Source organism: Acinonyx jubatus, chromosome D2 (assembly GCF_027475565.1).
Source record: "Acinonyx jubatus isolate Ajub_Pintada_27869175 chromosome D2, VMU_Ajub_asm_v1.0, whole genome shotgun sequence".
NCBI classification, from domain to species: Eukaryota; Metazoa; Chordata; class Mammalia; order Carnivora; family Felidae; genus Acinonyx; species Acinonyx jubatus.
Genome location: NC_069393.1, coordinates 66,984,731 through 67,004,158, shown reverse-complemented (window position 1 = coordinate 67,004,158; position 19,428 = coordinate 66,984,731). Strand labels below are relative to the sequence as shown.

General features: G+C 41.1%; 1 long non-coding RNA gene across 1 annotated transcript in view; it reads right to left on the bottom strand.

The window, feature by feature from the left end:
- Positions 1-7,455: 7,455 nt before the first annotated feature.
- Positions 7,456-19,428, bottom strand: part of LOC106984769 (uncharacterized) — a 185,674-nt gene continuing 173,701 nt past the window's right edge. The window contains exons 9-10 of the long non-coding RNA XR_003421295.2: positions 13,420-13,505; positions 7,456-12,216 (exon numbers count right to left, since the gene is read on the bottom strand). This is a non-coding gene — a long non-coding RNA (uncharacterized LOC106984769). The remainder of the gene's footprint in view (positions 12,217-13,419; positions 13,506-19,428) is intronic.

The following is a 19,428-nucleotide window of genomic DNA, read 5'->3' as shown; positions in this document are numbered from 1 at the left end:
TGAATAGACACTTCTCTAAAGAAGACACCCAGATGGCCAACAGGCACATGAAAAGATGCTCAACGTCGCTCCTCATCAGGGAAATACAAATCAAAACCACACTCAGATATCACCTCACGCCAGTCAGAGTGGCTAAAATGAACAAATCAGGAGAGTATAGATGCTGGAGAGGATGTGGAGAAACAGGAACCCTCTTGCACTGTTGGTGGGAATGCAAACTGGTGCAGCCACTCTGGAAAACAGTGTGGAGGTTCCTCAGAAAATTAAAAATAGATCTACCCAATGACCGAGCAATAGCACTGCTAGGAATTTACCCAAGGGATACAGGAGTGCTGATGCATAGGGACACTTGTACCCCAATGTTTATAGCAGCACTTTCAACAATAGCCAAATTATGGAAAGAGCCTAAATGTCCATCAACTGATGAATGGATAAAGAAATTGTGGTTCATATACACAATGGAGTACTACTACGTGGCAATGAGAAAGAATGAAATATGGCCTTTGTAGCAACGTGGATGGAACTGGAGAGTGTTATGTTAAGTGAAATGAAATAAGTCATACAGAGAAAGACAGATACCATATGGTTTCACTTTTATGTGGATCCTGAGAAACTTAACAGAAGTCCATGGGGGAGGGGAAGAAGAAAAAAAAAGGGGGGGGGGGTAGAGAGGGACAGAGCCAAAGCATAAGTGACTCTTAAAAACTGAGAACAAACTGAGGGTAGATGGGGGGTGGGAGGGAGGGGTGGGTGGGTGATGGGTATTGAGGAGGGCACCTGTTGGGATGAGCACTGGGTTGTATGGAAACCAGTTTGACAATAAATTTGATATTTAAAAAAAAAGAATACCATTCAGAGAAAACTATAGTCAGATGTTATCTTTTGAGATATGTTCATGCATTCACACACATAATCTTAAATACATGCATGTATTTTTGTTTTATTTTTAACTGAACAGTAATATTATACTTTGAGATTTTTATAGGATCCCCTTCTCTCAAAACCAGAAGTTCTTTTTATTCATTTTTGGTGGGGGAGGAGCAAGGAGACAGGGAGAGAATCCCAAGCAGGCTCCACACTTTCAGCCCAAAGCCCGATGCGGGGCTCGATCTCACAAGCCATGAGATCATGATCTGAGCTGAAATCAAGAGTCAGAGACTTAACCAACCGAGCCACCCAGGTGCCCCAGACTTAGAAGTTCTTAAGTACATTGGATCAGGGTGTTCTCCTTTAAAGATTCTTGTTGCTGTTACATAGACTGTATTCACCTTGCAGTTGGGTAACTACATTGAGACCACACAGAATCAAACCCCCCCTGGGCAGGAGCAGTAAGGAGAGCTTCCACAGTCATGTACGATGAGCCTTTCCGAGAGGGACCCAGTAGACACTGCTGGCAGCATACTCAGCCTTCTTTTCTCCCTTCTGCCTTCTCAGAATCCTAATTTTGTTTAGACACCTATTCGAACTCTTTCAAAATCCTGTTAGAGGCTCTGTAAGCAAAAACTTCATACATTTAAGTTGACTTCTAAAATTTGTCAATATATGTTTAAATAGCAACAAAGAATGAATTTTCCAGCACATTGCAAATATTGACATCTTGCAATAAAACCATTAGGTCCCTTTTAAAAATCCACTTGATGGGACTTAATACCACAGAGATTTGGGCCTCGTCACTGTCTATTTAAAAAAAAAAATAGCTGAAAAATCTCTTTTTTATATAAAAGGCAGAAATTAAATTTTTATTTTTATGTTTTACACTTATTTATTTTTGATAAAGACAGAGCGCAAGCGGGGGAGGGGCAGACAGAGAAGGAGACACAGAATCCGAATCAGGCTCTAGGCTCCCAGCTGTCAGCACAGAGCCAGACACGGGGCTCGAACTCACAGACCGCGAGATCATGACCTAAGCCGAAGTCACACGCTTAACCGACTGAACCACCCAGGCACCCCAATAGGCAGAAATTTTATACCATTGATTTATTTCCTTGAAATCCTTTTTCCTTTCCACTTCCACCATAGAACTTTATCCTAATATATTGACTTAGAGATCTTTTGTAATGCTCATAACATTGACATTTTCCTACAATGAAGACTTATAAATGAATGTCCTAGTCTCCCAGATAGTCTCCCAGATTTTTATTTCAAGTTGTATCATAAGGTTACAGTAGACGCAAAATAAAATGTTCGCTGATCATTCTTTCAACATTAATAATGGTATTTACCAAAATGTAAACACATTCTCATTTTAAGGGTCAGGAGCAGGACTTGACAACCAGTCCCAGAGCGAGTATATTCAAGACTCTTATCAGCAATGAGAAAGCAACCCTGGGTGATGAGCTGTAGATAGGATAAAGCCAGGAAACTCTTACGACATGGAAACTCACAGGGTTTGGGGGTAATAAAGAATGTAAATCCAAACATTTAAGAAAGAAATCCTAACAATCAAATACAAAATTTTTTTAATAGAGAAACTCTTCGCAATTTGTTTTCTGAGGCCAGAAAAGTCCTGATAACCTGAAAAAGACACTACGAGAAAGGACCATTATGGGCAAATATCTCTTATAAACACAGGCATAGAAATTCTAAACAAAAAACAAAAATGCAAACAAATTGACTCCAGCAATGCACAAAACTATAATATGTAGGAGGGGAATTTTCTGACCAAAAAAACCAAAAACAAAACAAAAACAAAAACAAAAACAAAAAACCCAGATTAACAAGAGAAAAGCATACAAACTTTTAAAAAATGTTGTTAAATGTTTTATATGTCAATAAATGGGGTAGAAGTCCTTCAGAGAAAGAAAAGAAAACCCCCAAGCCTTGGAGACTTTTAGATCATTCTAAGAAAAGATAAATTTATAGAGATAACAAGTCAAAGGAAAGAAGCTTCTGGACTTTTTAGGGGTGGTAACTTGTGGGAGGGTAAATTTATGGGGTACACTAATGGTAGAGAAGAGTTATTTAGTAAGATTTCTTATGTAGACTTTTCTTGGTGCCGACTCATCTTAGGTGATAAGCTTTTCTTCCCTTCCTGGCACAGGAAAGGTAGAGTCAGGAGAGGAACCTTAACCAGGGTAATTGATACCCCACTTTTCAGGCAGGTAGAGGGGAGAACAGGGGACTCACTCTGTGTTTGCTTTTTCTCAGCTGCCTTCAGCCCAAAATGATCCTTCTGCAGTGTGGCACATTTGGGGATGCAATCTTCTGATCCCCTACAAATACATCATGATCAAGTGGGCTCATCACAGGAACACAAGGTTACTTTAATACTTGAAAATCAACCAACATAAACAACCACATTCACATAATAAAAGAGATAGCTATATGACCTTCTCAACGGAGGAAGAAATGGTCCTTGATAAAACTCAACACCTGTTCAGGATTAAGGAAAAAAGCTTGTAGTAAATTAGAAGTAGAAAGAAAGTTCATTCATCTGTTAAAAGATATGTACAAAATATCTATAGCCAACTCTACACTCAGTAGTGAAATATGAAAGTATCTCTCCTGGAGGTCAGGAACAAGAAAAAGGTGTCCACCATCACCATATCTCTTGACGTGGCACAGGAGGTTCCTGGCAATGATATGAAGCAGGAAAGATAGAGACACAGAGATTAGAAAGTTAGAAGAAATATTGCCATTACTTACCTATGATATGGTTGTGCACATTCCAAGAATTCAAAACGACATACACACTGCTGTCATTAACAAGTGGGTTTGTCAGGGCTGCTGGATTCAAGGTCAAGAACAAAAGTGAATATACATGTGCATGTATATTTTGAGAGAGAGACAGAGTGCAAGTAGGGAGGGGCAGAGAGAGAGGGAGACACAGAATCCCAAGCAGTCTCCAGGCTCTGAGCTGTTAGCACAGAGCCCAAGGCAGGACTCAAATCTACAAACTGCAAGACCATGATGAACCGCGAGATCATGACCTGAGCTGAAGTCGGACACCCAACTGACTGAGCCACACAGGTGCCCCAAGAAAACAATCTTGAAATAGAGCAAAGTCGGAAGACTTCCATTCCCAAGTATTCCATAAAGCTACGGAAATTAGGACAGTGTCATATTGGCGCAAGGACAGAACAGAATAGAAAGTCCAGAACCAGATCCACATATATACGGTCACCTGACTTAAGATCAAAACATCATTGCATTTATACATACTATGATTTCATTTATAAAAATTGCAAGAGTGGGAAAAACTAATTATTGATGACAGAAGTCAGAATAGTGGTTACTCCTTGGGAGACAGGTAGGACTAGAAAGGGGCGTGAGGGAATCATCTGCATGCTAACATAGATAATGCTAACATACTATGTCTCTTCTGGATTATGGCTACACAGGTCTATTTGTATTTAAAATCTTGCAAGCTACATGCTTAATATTTGTGCACTTACTGTGTGTGTTGTACTACAATAAAAAAAATTAAGAATATAAGCTAGATCCTTACTCCATTTTTTGATGTTTGACTGCTGATAGCTTTTAAGTCTCACCGCTTTATCTTCCCCTTCTGCCCCACATGCCCTATACCTGGGAAAGCTGATAAGAAAGATGGGTGCTCCCTACTTTGGCCCTGACAGGAGGTTCAAATCACCCAAGCCCCTGCCCACGCATGGAGGTCCTTATCTCATCCCCATCCCCAAACCACCATAAGAAACCCCAGCCAGGCTCCTTTCCTGGTTCTCTAAAGGAGAACCCACTTTTGGACCTACTTGAGAGCTTTCCTGCTGTTCCCAGAAAGTCTCTTTATGTGAATAATGAAATTTTCATAACCTCTTGATACACATATGGCATTATCAGTCTCAATAACCAAATTTTGACTTGAAAGTCAAAAGTCCTCCTTCCACAAATAACCACAACAGAAGGGAAATGATTTTGCTTTGGTCTTGTGTTTGGTTTGCTGCTGCACCCTCAGCTACTACACCAATGCCTTGCGCATAGCACTTTCGCAACAACTACGTGTTGGATAAATTCTCGTTTGGTAACTGCAAGGATATGCAAGGGTAGAAGGATAGACGGAATGATGTCATCAGATATCTCAACGTATATCTCTAAACCAAGAAACTAGATTCTCAAATCAGGGGTGTTCCATAGGAGGCGCCAACTACAGTAGAACTCCACCCATGGTAAAATAAATCGACTTAGAGTTATGAAAAAAGAGGCCAGCTGGTAAGTGAATAAAAATGGCACAAGTTCTGGGGTAAAATATGTCAGGAATTTCACTTCTCATTACATGAAACAGCAGGCAAATAGGTCTCTGTGGAAATACTCCACCCTTCGGTGAGCACAGTGTGGCTCTTGCTTAAAAAAAAAAAAGGGAAAAAATAAAAACAAACAAAAAAAAATCCAAAAATGCTGCTTCTCTGTAATCATTCTCATTGCCTTATCCATGGGATGTTCTGTTCAGGCTCAGCTTAGTGATGCTTTGTAAAGAAGGACTGGAATCCAAGAATATCTCTGATTGGAAATAACTTGTCAGAAACAGGGGGCTCCTCTGAGCTCCCCAGTGAAGCACAAGTAGTCTAGAGTCAAGCTTCTCTGGAGAACATTCTTTGGCGGGCTCCAGGATTCAGCAACACAGCCTTCCCTGGGTTCCACTGCATTTTCTTACCTAGAAATGGAGCCCCAATGTAAGTAACCCTCTGTCTTAGAAAAGTTTAGCCTTCCCCTAGGGGTCAGGTGGCTTCTCTGTAATTTCAAATGTATGTCTGATATGCTGGTGTTGGACATCAGGGAACATCCATCCAAAGTCCATAGGGCCTGGCTAGCTGTGAGGAGAGAAGGAGGTCCAGGTCTTATCAACTGATTTCATGTCTGGGTCTTTGTCTTTCTACGGAAGAAGTAAAGTCTGTGCCTATGAAATGAAAATGCTCCACCTCGCTGGGAGGTGTTCTTAGGATGTCTCCCAAATGAGGTCCATAATGATAGCTCACAAGTGGTCTTATCTGACCAGTTATTTGGCCGGGTGTATAAGTATGGGCCCTTTTTCACAGGTAAGACAGTAGGGTCAGAATTTGTAGAACTGTAAGAGGGAAGGAGTTCTCCTGCTTTGTCTCTTGGTCTCCATCTCAAGCTGAGAGAAAAAGCAGAAAGAACTACTTGAGAACAGTGGGGGAGATCATCAAGGACGAAGGCCACACAGAGGCTCCCAAAATACAAGTCATTCTCCTTGTAGCTTCCAATTTTTACCATTTTATGTTTCAGGGTGGGATGAAAATCTACAGATTCTGTCCTTGAATGTGACTAAGATGCAGGATTTGGGGGAGGGCAATATGCAAATAAGGCTACACCAAAATTTTGCTTTCTAAAAATAAATAAAACAAAAGCATTTCCAAGGATCCTGTCAGTTAATAGCCACTAATGAAAGCTCATTTTCTAATTATTTGGAGACTAGATAGATAGATAGATAGATACACACACACATGTATATTCACTTTTGTTCTTGACCTTGAATCCAGCAGCCCTGACAAACCCACTTGTTAATGACAGCAGTGTGTATGTCGTTTTGAATTCTTGGAATGTGCACAACCATATCATAGGTAAGTAATGGCAATATTTCTTCTAACTTTCTAATCTCTGTGTCTCTATCTTTCCTGCTTCATATCATTGCCAGGAACCTCCTGTGCCACGTCAAGAGATATGGTGATGGTGGACACCTTTTTCTTGTTCCTGACCTCCAGGAGAGATACTTTCATATTTCACTACTGAGTGTAGAGTTGGCTATAGATATTTTGTACATATCTTTTAACAGATGAATGAACTTTCTTTCTACTTCTAATTTGCTACAAGCTTTTTTCCTTAATCCTGAACAGGTGTTGAATTTTATCAAGGGCCAGGCTACTTGTAGTGCCAGGACTCTTTGAAAGGGATTGAAATTATCTGAACTACTCACTAACTCTTAACTATTCCACCAGCAAACGAGGGCTGTATCTTAATTTTGCTAGCATTTGCTAAGTACTTAGCTATTGTAGTCACTGTGTTAAATTTTTTATATGCTCTACCTTCACTACACCTCACAACCATCCAATGAAGTTGGAACAGAGGCACAGAGAGGTTAAGTGACCCAATAAATAAAGTGTGAAGCTGGGATTTGAACACAGAATCCACCCTCTTGACCATTACTCATTCTACCTCTGTTGGTACAATGGAATATTGTTGATACAATATTGGGATTGAGTTGGAAAGGTAGGAAAATTCAACCCATAATTACCTAAACATTAACAACTTCATTTTGTGTCTCATTTCAGCATCTCACATAACCCTCCTTGGGCCCATTTCCTTTGCCTAGAGGAAAGGTCAATATTGTGGTCAACCTGTGGAAAAAGGTGAAGACGACCTGAGACCTCAGCCCAAAAGTATGCCCTGTCAGATTGGCAGTGTCTAAGGGTGCGAGTTGAAATGCAGGTAGCATACTAGCCAAGAATGTCCCATCCTTGATCTAATCTAGTATTAATTCTTGATCTAATCTAATCTCCATCCTCTCCATCTAATCTCCTTGTTGTACAAACAATGAACTGTTTAAGGCCACATGCCAAACCCCACCAGACCTCAGGTCTTCTTGATTCTAATTTTGCCACTTTTTCTATAAAGTCCTGCAGCCTTCTTCTTGCGAAGCAACATCCTAACCCCTTTCCCTATTTAACACTATTGCTGTGAATAGCCAAAATGATAATGCTCATGAAATGTCACTGAAATCCATAAAGCCTGATTTTCTAGCAGGGGGTTATAAAGATAAGCAGCAATATCAAGCCATTCCTTACTTGTGAGTTTTATCTTTTGGAAAGTTTCATTTTGAAGGGAATTATATAGAACATTTCTTCCAGTAGAGCTTGCTAGGTCTTCATCACCATAAAGACCTTTGCTAATTATTCTTACTGGGGCACCACTTAAGAGTCATGTGAACACTTAAGGGCCCACTTAGCAATGGCTGTCTAGTGGCCAAAAGTAGTTAATGCAGCTACCCAAGGTGCCTAAAATTACCCCCAGGAAACAGTTTTAACACTAGGAAAATCACCCTCACTCATGTAACTATCTAGCAATTTGAGGAAAGAAATCCATCAACTCTTCAGGGTACCATGATCATTTTTGTAATTTACCATTTGGGGCAGTAGCTAGCACTTGAATGCACCAAAAATGAGCCTAATTTTGTTTTGTGCCCCATCTCTCACTGCATCATCTATTACAAATCCAATTTGGCAAAAAGCATCATCTTAATGCAAGCACTACTAAGAAAAGAACAGACGGACACAAAGAGAGAGACAGATGTACCTTTGGATGGAAGTTAGGTGTGGAACTTCACGCTACCAAAAATAAACAGTAATTTTGATACCAAAATTAGTCATGTAGAAGGGCATCCAAGGAATAGTCAAGGAAGTCAAAACTTCCACAGATGTTGGAGAAATTGCTCACATAGAACTCTCTTCCTTCACACACGTAGCTTGAATTTGTTATAAATATTAAAGGACTTTTATCTGGTGTTCTGTTTTACTAGCCGAGAAGGTCAACAGTGACAACAAAAGTCTTACTTTTTTTTTTCAAGACAGACTTTGACACCTCAGAGGTCAGTTTTGTGCCTGACACAAGGTCTTCTATACAGTAGATGTTCAGTAATTATTCTGTATTGTATAACATAAATTAACATTGACTCTATGTTTAGCACACTAAGTGCTCAGCACACTATCAAAGAACTTCCCCACAACAGTGCCTATTGCACATGAAGTTAGAAAGATTGCCTTCGTCTTACAGAGAGTAAAATGAGGTAACTCAGCCCAGATCACACTGCTGGTAAGCGATGGAGCCAGGACTCCAAGTCAGCCTCTCTAGTTCCTAGACATCCTAAGCACCATGTTGTGTTTTATGAGTATGATAAAATCAGACATTCTAGTCATCAAATATTTGGAGAAGATTGCATGTGAATTGTGCTCAATCGTGAGATATGATGGCCCGATGTCACGTGGCTAGCGTACAATGTGTTTTAGCTTTGACCTTTGAAGCCAGCTTTACAAAGGATTACACTGTTCTTGAAATGTCGTTTCTGATCAGTAATTTAGGTGTCATATGAGGGCTTGTGTCTCTCACAACCCTCTGCCCTTTTGGATTGTTTGCTATTCAATTTACAAACTGGAAAACAGATCAGTGAAGGGAGGGGAGGGTGAAATAGAAAAGAACAGTGGATATAGAGGTTTGGCAAGTAGCTAGGCTACATATACCTACCCCACAACCACCAAATCATGTCCTGCTCTATTATACTGAGAAAAAAAAAAGCTCTAAATCATCTTTCTCTGGGAAGCTTCTTCATCATTAACATGAAGACAACAAGGAGAAATTCTTAAGGAGTCTTCTTTTTGAAAATTTGTTCCCTGGGCAACATTCATTCATCTCCCCCTCTTTGATCTATCTGCAAATCCTTGGTGCAGTCTGCTTCCTGCATCAGAACTCAGCACAAGCATATCATCCTATCATGGACATTAAAGCCCCACTGAAAAATAACAGTGGAGATAAGAGAAAGTTTCCTTGATTCTTGTTCTAGGTTTTGGGTCCCTCATCACAGAACTATTCAGGCTTTGCCAAGATAAATAATGAAAAAAAAAAAAAAAGCATTAGCCTGGCTCAAGAAAGTTGTCTTTGGAATGAGAGAAGAGTTTTCTCTATGCACTGTGCTCTCCTCTGTTTCAGTGTCTGCTCACCTTGTACTGTAACCATGTGATCTGGTAAGATCAAGTTGGAAAGAACTCAGCACAGCATGGTCGTTTGGGTGGCCAGAACTACTAATTCATACCAAGGCAAGGGGTTTCCCTCCACTTCATCGAAGATCAGCACACTAGTTTAGTATGAGGACAGTTTTCCTATCGTTGAGGGGAAACCCACCTATTTCTCAATCATGCTCAGATTGGGTCAACCAATGAATATGTTTACCAGAGACTGGGAAAGATACAAGTTGGCAATTACTCAGCAGCCAATTCGTGAGAACAAAATGTTTATATCCTCCAAATTAATAGGTATCAGGGAGGTTTGGCCCAACATCAGAACTAGGAATCAAGGACCTCATGAGCAACACAATACCAGGGACACCTGACCCAAGATGCTTTAAGAAGAGTCCATCAGGATTAACACTACCATGTTCTCCAAATGCTATTGGCTTGTATGAACTGACAACTCTGTTGGAGACAGTGTAAGAGCTGGCTTTGTCTCCAGAGAATTTTAACATGGCCTTTGTCCAAGAAAAGTAGAAAAAAATACCTTGTATACTTGGATTCCCAACCCTCAAAGTGCCACCACTGGTCAAGCTAAAACAGATTACAGCAGATATCTCAGGAGTCACTCCTGAAGTTCTTAGGCCATCTGTTACCAAGCTGGCTGCTGCTGGCCAACAGAGGCTTCAACAATGTGGCTAAAAATAAATATAACTTAAAGGTAATAATGAATATTTATCCAATCAGGTGATATCGAGCCTCACACTTACAACATGTTCCCCCTAAATTACCCAGGCTTCAAAGATTCACAAATACTCATTCCAAAATCAAGTGCTATTTCAGTTCCAGCCAAGACCAATCTTATGGTGGCATGCCCAATCATCACCACCACCTTTGAGAAGCAGTTCCCTTTCTCCAACCATTCTGTGGTCAAGCCTGGGGTTTGGTCACTAAGGCCCATGAATGCTTGGACAGGATGCTCAAACATTTGGCACAGCTCATAGGAACCCCAGCAGTGTAATACAAGGGAGCGGCCACCAGTGTGTAGGAATTCTTCAACTTAATACAAGTAAGCAAAAGAGTTTGAAAAAAGTATCACTCTCAGGTGAACTGAAGCATCTCTTATAGGGGACACCCATGGTTCATACAATCAAACAAAAATGACACAATGTTACAGACAGAGATGGATGCTCATTATATAAACCCCATGAAATTCATTGTTGGAATCATTCCATTTACAGGAGGTCAGGGCTCCCTCTCAAGTTCCTCTGAACAATCTGAATGGTCCCTGCCTTTGGTCTTAAAGCATTTAGATCTTAAAGCATTCATGTAGTTTCCCCAGAATTGAGGGAAATCAGCACATATGACTTGGAATTTTTCCAAGTTCACCTTTTTGTTTTCTTTCTTTTTTTTTTCTTTGCATATTATCTACACAGATATAAAGAAAAGGATTGGAAGCTTCTTCGTGCCTCAGCGCTGACACTTTGCCTTTCTGCCTTACCTCTTGCTCTACTAAACCATTTCCAAGCAAAATTTCCACCTTTCAAGCCTCAGCCAGAAATCAGCAACCAAATGTCTTTGGGGGATATCAAATGCTGGGGTTTGGCAAAAACCTTTGCACGTCTGGTCAATTTGTTTTGTGTTGGAAGGACATTTAATCGATATCTGTCTTATTTGCTTACACATGTATCATCCAAAAGTCATTTTGAAAGAACCATTTCCCTCCCCGGAAACTTTTATACATCTGTTGCTGGATATATAAGAGATATTATAAATTTTCTTGAATCCAGAGAATGACCATTCAAATCCTCCACACATCAAAAGCTTCAGGAAACGCAAGATTTAGGACTGCTCTAAACATATAACATCGAACAAATTTTCCCGTTGCTCCTAAGTGCATAAATGACCCCATCTCCTTATTTTTATAGAGAACAAAAGGCAGCTATTAGACAAAAGTGATGGTATTGACCAATGCCTAACCAACCAGTTTCCCAAATTTCTTAAATATAAAACTTTGCATGTTCCCTCACATCGCCAAGAAAGGACCAGTTCAGATTATAAATAGACAGAAATAATCCCCTTTTATTCCCCAAGGAAATCATATTCTCAAAACTCTACAGTTTTGGCACAACATTCAGGCCCCATCTTAATCTACAAATATATTTCTGTCACAAAAAACCTACTTAAACTTTGTGTTTCAAATGAGAAGTATGAAAACTTAGAGCAATAAAGAACCTTACAGATCATTCAATTTGCCTTTCTTTCTGTTTAAGTCGGTGTCTAGAAATATATTAAGATTTCTCATAAAATAACAACTAGCATTCACTAACAAATTAAACCCAATGCACTGTATGAGCACTTACCTCCATTATCCTATCTAGCCTTCACAATCGCCTTATGAAACATATCCAATTATCACTTGCATTTGACGCAGAAGAAAACCCAGGGAATCATACTGCTTATAAGTGACCACAACGGGATTCAAATCTTCTCTGTCTGACACCACGGCCAGGTTCTTTACACCAGTCTGCCTCCAAGGAAAACAGTAACATAAACATATCTCAAAAACTTCAGAAAATAGGACATAAACAACACATTAATCCACCCTAACACAACATGTTGGAACATTCGGTGATTTTCTTCTATGAAGCTCTCTCCTTACCTGTATAATATGATTGTCTTTATTACTTAAAAATGATTTTTATGAATATTTCCCTGTTTTCTTTTTTTAATATAGTTTATTGTCAAGTCAACTAACATACAGTATATACAGTGTGCTCTTGGTTTTGGGGGTGGGTTCCTGTGATTCTTCGCTTACATACAATGACACCCAGTGCTCATCCCAACAAGCGCCCTCCTCAATGCCCATCACCCATTCTCCCCTGAATATTTTCCTTTTTTCCACTAACATCATACCAAATATTTTCCATGTTACTATAGAAACTTCATGACAGCTTTTTTATTGGCTGCATAACATTTCACTGGGTAGACAACCATAATTTATTTAACTATTATCCATTTGACTTAGCAGTTAGGTTGTTTCAATGTTTCACTCAATATTAAAAATTTCACCAAACATCTTCCGTACATATATTCATTCTTAGAACATGCTTACAATTGATTCTCAGAAACAAAATCACTGTGTCAAGAAAGGAAATCTATTAATAGCTCTTACTAACCCACTATATTCCTTTCCAAAAACTTATACCATTATCTGAGACTGCCTTTTTTATCGCATCCACATTAGCATTAGACATTATCTTTTATGTGTTTGCGGTGTTTTAACAAGTAAAAATGAAAATGGCTATTCAGTGGTGTGTACAATTGCATTTCTATGATCACTAATGAGACCCAAGGTCTTCCATGTTTAGGGGCCTGGGTGGCTCAGTCAGTTGAGTATCCCTACTCTTGATTTCAGCTCAGGTCATGTTCTGGGCACTAGGTGCAGAGCCTGCTTGGGAGTCTCTGTCTCCCTCTCTCTGCTCATCCCCTGCTCATTCTCAATCTCTCTCTCTCTCTCTCTCTCTCTCTCTGTCTCCCACAAAAAAGGGTTTCCATATTTAAATTATTAGATGAATTTTTATAACTCTCATTTATCAGATGAGGAAAGAGAGACTCAACATAAATGACACAACTGGCATTAAACTTGGTCACAGGATCATTTTTTTCCAGTCAATATTTGTTAGTTAAATAAATAAATGAAAGAGGAAATGAAGAAAAGAATGAGTACCTCATTCCAAGTTCCTGTCACCAAGCACACTGCTTTCCTTACACGGCTCTTGTTCTCTTCAATTCTACATGATTTTCTTTCCAAGCCTGCCACAATCGAGTAAGAATATTATGAGTTATCGGCCCCCTTCAGTGGAGCAGTACCTCTGACATCATAAACAGAGTATTGGAACAACCTAAATAGGCCAGAGTCAGTCTGGTTCTTACTCTACCTGTATTGAGCGGGACTCCGCACAAGGCACCTGCCACATTTTCCTTGACTATGAAAAATGAGCAAAAAATCATTTCTCAAATCTTTGCTGTTTCCAACTGATTAGGGTTATGAAATTGCCACATTGGGCATCAAAACAGATCATAATTACCCCTATACCCTAATGACACAAAGTCATGCCACCGAATAGTAAGACACAAAACATGATTTGAAGCCCCAGCACCTTTTCTCCCAGACCAACATGGCAAATTGGAATGCTTCCCACCAATCACTCATAAAAAGGAGAGATACTTAGCCAATCAGTGCCCAGTAACACTGCTTCCTGTGACTTCACATAGTCAGTGGATGGATTAATCCCTTTGTGTCTGAAAGGAAAGAATGTGACCTAACAGAATACAGACCTGGGTCAGATGGACTTGGATTTGAACCCAACCGCTGTACCTTCCCAGTGGGAAACCCTGGGAAAGTTACCACCCAACCGAGGCTTAGTTCAGGCTCAAATATCTGTAACATATGGATTAAAAATTTTACCCCCTTATGGAGTGGTTTTAAGCATTCAAGGTAATAACACTTTATAAATTCTTGCCACATGGCGTGCATTGTGTAACATGTTCCATAAAGGTCACCAGTGGTTGTTATCTTCACTATTAATTAGTAAACCAGAAGATATTCCTTAGAACCACATCAGGGAGAGTGACAAATGGACTATTTAGAGATGACTTGGCTGCGCCCTCACCGAACAAACTCTTTCAGCCCGTTACAAGTGGCCTGCTTCCTCCTTTCAGGGAACTCAGGCTTCAGTAGATGCTAAAGCACGGCTTTGGGGCATAATTTTCTGGGGCTGAGGTAGCTGCTCTCTCTCATACAACAAATATTTCTTGATGCTAAAGGAAATTTAATCTTTTGGTACTTAAACTGAGCCCTGAGTCCTGGACCCAATCTTGGCTCATTATCTCAGACTCCACCTGGCTCTTTGAACTGTTACTACCCTCAACCTTCCACTTAGGCTCCAGAACGTGGTTGCAGGTGTTTTCAAAGGAAACTGCTACAAGCTGATTCTGGAAACCCTCAGCATAATTAAACACCAGAGATTCACTGAGAACCAGAGGAGCTCCAGGTCACAAATTGCCACAGTGACTGTTTACATGATATTTCACAGAATATTCATTTCTATTCCACAGAGGCAGAAGTATCCCTTTGTTAGCAAACATGCCTGCCTTCATCGCTTGGCCAAATTATTTCTTTGGATAATTGGGAGACAGAGAACTAGAGAGAAGAAACTTGGAGGTGCTTGCTGATTAATGATTAGCTACAGAGAACAGAAGGTCTTCTACTCAGTGGCAGAGGGCAGAGGATAATAGCAAGAAAAGTCCTCTTCGGTCTCACTGAATAATAGATGCAAAGGCTGCAAAGGGACTCGGTTGCCAGGGTTTTGTTGTCATTGTTTGGGTCTGGTCTAATTTGGTGTAGATTGATAGAGCTTGGTTTTGACTTTTTATTTGCTTTATTTTTGCCTACATGTAAGGACAGTGTCTGCTTCAATTAGTTCCCCTCCCACCTGCCTTTCTCTTAACATAGATGGAGCACCAGCATTTGGGGCCCTGGGTCAGGAACTTGCCTAGGTTTATTCTCAATTGCTTCCTTCCCAAACGTGTTCAGCACAATAATGCCTACTTCGCAAAGTAGTGCTGAGGTTAAAGTAACTCGCTGAAGGAGACGGAAATAGAAGAACCAGAGTCAGGATTCATATGTAGAGCCTTCTTTCAACCTCCAGCAGGTGGATGCTCACATAAGAATAGGAAAGAAACAAGAACGCTGTTCCAAACTTCATATATCCAAGTCATAGGATTTTTATATCTACTCAGATATAAAGCCTGTACCCAGACTGGATGAGAGGGAGAAAATTCCCCAGAAGTCCAAAAGATGAGGGGTGAGTAACCCATTGTTGTGTCCTTTACAGTGGCCAGCACAGAGTCTAGGCACATGTTTCGTGTGTCAGAGCAGGTTCATTGGCAATACTTGCCTGAAACCCTGTCTTGAGAAGGATTCTGGAGCCTCTGAATGGCTCAATGGAGAAGAGTTTTGTAATCATTTATTGATGGCTGCTATGGGAAACAGGCTAAGGGGGAGAGACCAAAACAAAGCACGTCATGTATTTGCCACCTAAAGGAATCAAAGCTGTTATGCTCGAAAAAGACCTTGAGATGTCCACTTATAAGATAAATAATTTCTTATGTATTCAGGGATATAATTTACAGCATGGTGACTACAGTTAACAATACCGTGTTACATATTTGAAAGTTATAGTACACCTGAAACAAATATAATGCAGTATGTCAATTATATCTCAATAAAACTGGAAAAATAAATTAAATTAAAAAGAAAAAGGCCCTTAGGTACTATTAGGAATGGTGAGAAAGGTAATTACCTCCTTCATCTATTCATAAAGGCAACTCTTCTGCTAAATGCTGTTCCCACTCCCCAATACACAGTTCATGGGCCTCATGCCTTAGATCAGTCTCCCGCTCTCCGGCTTTTCAGCAAGTTTTTCAGGAATTTTACTCAGGGCAAGTCCTTCCTCCAGCTGAATTTCTAAAAAGTCACTTGCAAAGCAGAGAATAATCAGGGGAAGTGGGGAAGAAGAGAAATGTTTTTTCCAAGTGTAACACACAACACTACAACATGACTTTGACAGTCTACTGTTGAAATAGTTTTGGATTATAGCAACTCAAAGAGTTGGCCCCTTAAGCCAAAAACAAATGGATTGCATTTCTCTGCCCCACTGTAGACATGATGCAGGCTTTAATTCATTCAACAAACATCTATGCAACTCTTGTGGTTTCCCAATATTGTCTAGGAACTAAGGACACAAAGACATATGTTGACAGTCCCTTTTCTTGAGGAGCTCATGTCTTAAGAAGGCAGATAGCAAACAGAAAACCAAATTTAATAAGGTAAATGCTCTGATGGAGTCTGTCCCTGTTAGAACAGCGAGAAGAAGGCAACCTACTCTATCTGATGAGAAGAGCCAGGGAAGGCGTCACAGAGAAAGAGACCATAAGACCCACAGAACTGGGTCTTAAAGAATCACAGAAATTTTCCAGATGAAGAGGAAGGATGAACACACTGAGAGGAAGAAACAGCATGTACAGAAGCAGGGAGGGATGAGAGGAGAGAGGGAAAATGAGTTTATTTGGCTGCTATTTATTTTCCCCTCTTGGGAAGGGATTGGATGGGAACCAAATTGGACCAACTTATAATGGGCACTTCATAATCAAAAGGTGATATGTAGGGGCGCCTGGGTGGCGTAGTCGGTTAAGCGTCCGACTTCAGCCAGGTCACGATCTCGCGGTCGGTGAGTTAGAGCCCTGCGTCAGGCTCTGGGCTGACGGCTCAGAGCCTGGAGCCTGTTTCCGATTCTGTGTCTCCCTCTCCCTCTGCCCCTCCCCCGTTCATGCTCTGTCTCTCTCTGTCCCAAAAAAAATAAATAAACGTTGAAAAAAAAATTTAAAACAAAAGGTGATATGTAACCTTTCTCCCCTGGAGTTCTGTTAAGTCCTCTGCTGTATGCCCAACCACTTTACCCTAAATACCTATAACAAATCTGAGAAAATAAAATTTACCAGGATCCCTTTGAGGGACAGCAGTGCAGGTGTCCTGACGAAATTCCTTGGGTAGACTGCATGAAGCTAAGATCCCAAGGAGCTTAGTAAGTGGGGAAATTCAGGTGCAAGAGAATGGGGAGTCTTTTGTACTAGAGATGAAAGAGAGAGAAAGAATAAGGGAGAAAGAGCCCGTAGCATATAGGTAGTCAGGCGCTCTGTGAGGAGACCCCCTCCCTGTGTCCCATCAGCAATGCGTACCAAAAGGTAAAATAAAGTTATAGATAACTCCTTAGATCAGAGCAGATTCCTTGGAGGAGTTGAGCTGTTTTCTGGCAACTGAGGTTGGAATAGGAACAGCCCATAGGTGGAGACAGAGAGAAACATGAGAAAGCAGGAAGATGCCAGATGCCCCACAGGCTGTGGAATTTCACCAGATCTCAAAGGGGCAAGAGACCTCAGCTGACATCTGAATTATAGGTCCTATCCTCTGAAGTGTGGAAAATACAAGCGAGGAGGAAGCAGGATGTTAATCCTGCCAACATCCCTGTTTCTATCTGAAACTGTTTCAGTTCTGATGCCTTAAACAAATATGAACAATATCTTAAAACAGCCAAGTGACTTAGGCTCACTCACTTGGATATACAGTGAATCCTGGGGATGTTGGACTTGAGAAACAGTGACCTAGGCAGCATCACTAAAGAGGTATGTCCGACCCAATAAGCAGGACAGTACAATGCGGAGATTTATGCCAAACTTCCTAGAGACTGGGCCACATGAGGCCCAGCCTCGGAGATGCCCATTTCCTCTTCTAAAGAACTGGCCCCCTCCACCAGCGCTAACTGTAAGAACAAGTTCATTAAAAAGCAATGAAACAACAACCGCAAAGCCTGTTGTGATTAAAAGGTCCGCTGAGTTCCTCTTGCTGGTTGGCACTGGGACCCAGCAAGAAGGAGGCAGAATCCAGAGTAATGAGGATTTTTAAAGCCCTTTGCAAATTGCCTCAGATCAAAATACTTTATTATCATAACCACTCCCATTGCCAATTTGGAAATGACAATCTGGAATGACAAAGTGCTCTTTAAATGTTTAAAAACCAAAAATCACAGGGAGGAGGGGCTTGGCAGAAATCTGCATTCTGCTTAAAGCCATAAGTCATATTTAGACTTTGCCTTCCAGAACGTCTACGGGGTGTTCGGTTTTATCGTACTGCCAGCAGCTACATATCTTTCTTTCTTCCGTTTTTCTTCCTTCTTTGGCAGCATTCCTAGAGGGCTGCTCATTCCCAAGTTCAGAGGCCCTTCTCGGTTGTTCACTTTCACGTGGTCTTAAATGCAAAGATTTGCTGCAAAGACACTGTCACCTCCTGGCTTTCCCCTCCTTCTCCCAGAATGGCGGAGCACAGGAGAGAAGAAGAAAAGGGAAGAAAAAGAGGGTCAATAAGGTGGTTGGTTGATGGAACCATGGTGAGGGCGAGCTAATCGGAAAGTCAAAGGGAATTTTGTTAGGATTCTGCTCTGTGGCGGGCAGCATGATTCCTCTTCCAGAGCCCCTGAAAATTCTGGGTAAAATCTCCATTTCTTATCCAGGCTCGTGGAGGTAGCACCCCAAGGCTTCAAGGCAGGAATGGGATGAGGAGAGAAACTGCCCCAGGGAAGGTCTGCCACATCCGGATCATATACACTGTGTAGACACCACTGAGAGAAAGCCCAAACCCCGCAGCCTGGCATGCAGGGCTGGCCCAGTGGTGGGTGCCCTACGGGGTAACTTGTTTCCGACCTCACAGGCAAAGTCACAGCCTGATCCCCCTGCGAAAGGAAGCCCAGTGGCCAATATCACAGCCTCACAAACCAGCCCCGGATCTGCCTCCAGTTTGCCCTTCCAGATGGACTCTGTCAATCTTACCTTCCACTCCAACACTTTGCTCACGTCATGCTATCTTTCTCCTCTTTGCCTCAGGACCAGCTTTCCGCTTTCCCCCTAAGATCAGAGCCCTCTTTGTACTGTCCCCATAGATCAAGCCTATACTGGGGACACTTTTTTTCGAGCAGGGAAATTTGTTTTTAGTATAGTTGACACACAATGTTAGTTTCGGATGTACGACATAGTGATTCAACAAATCTGTGTGCTGTGCTCCACTCACGGGTGTACTCACCATCCATCGCCAGACAACTGTTACAATATCATTGACTACATC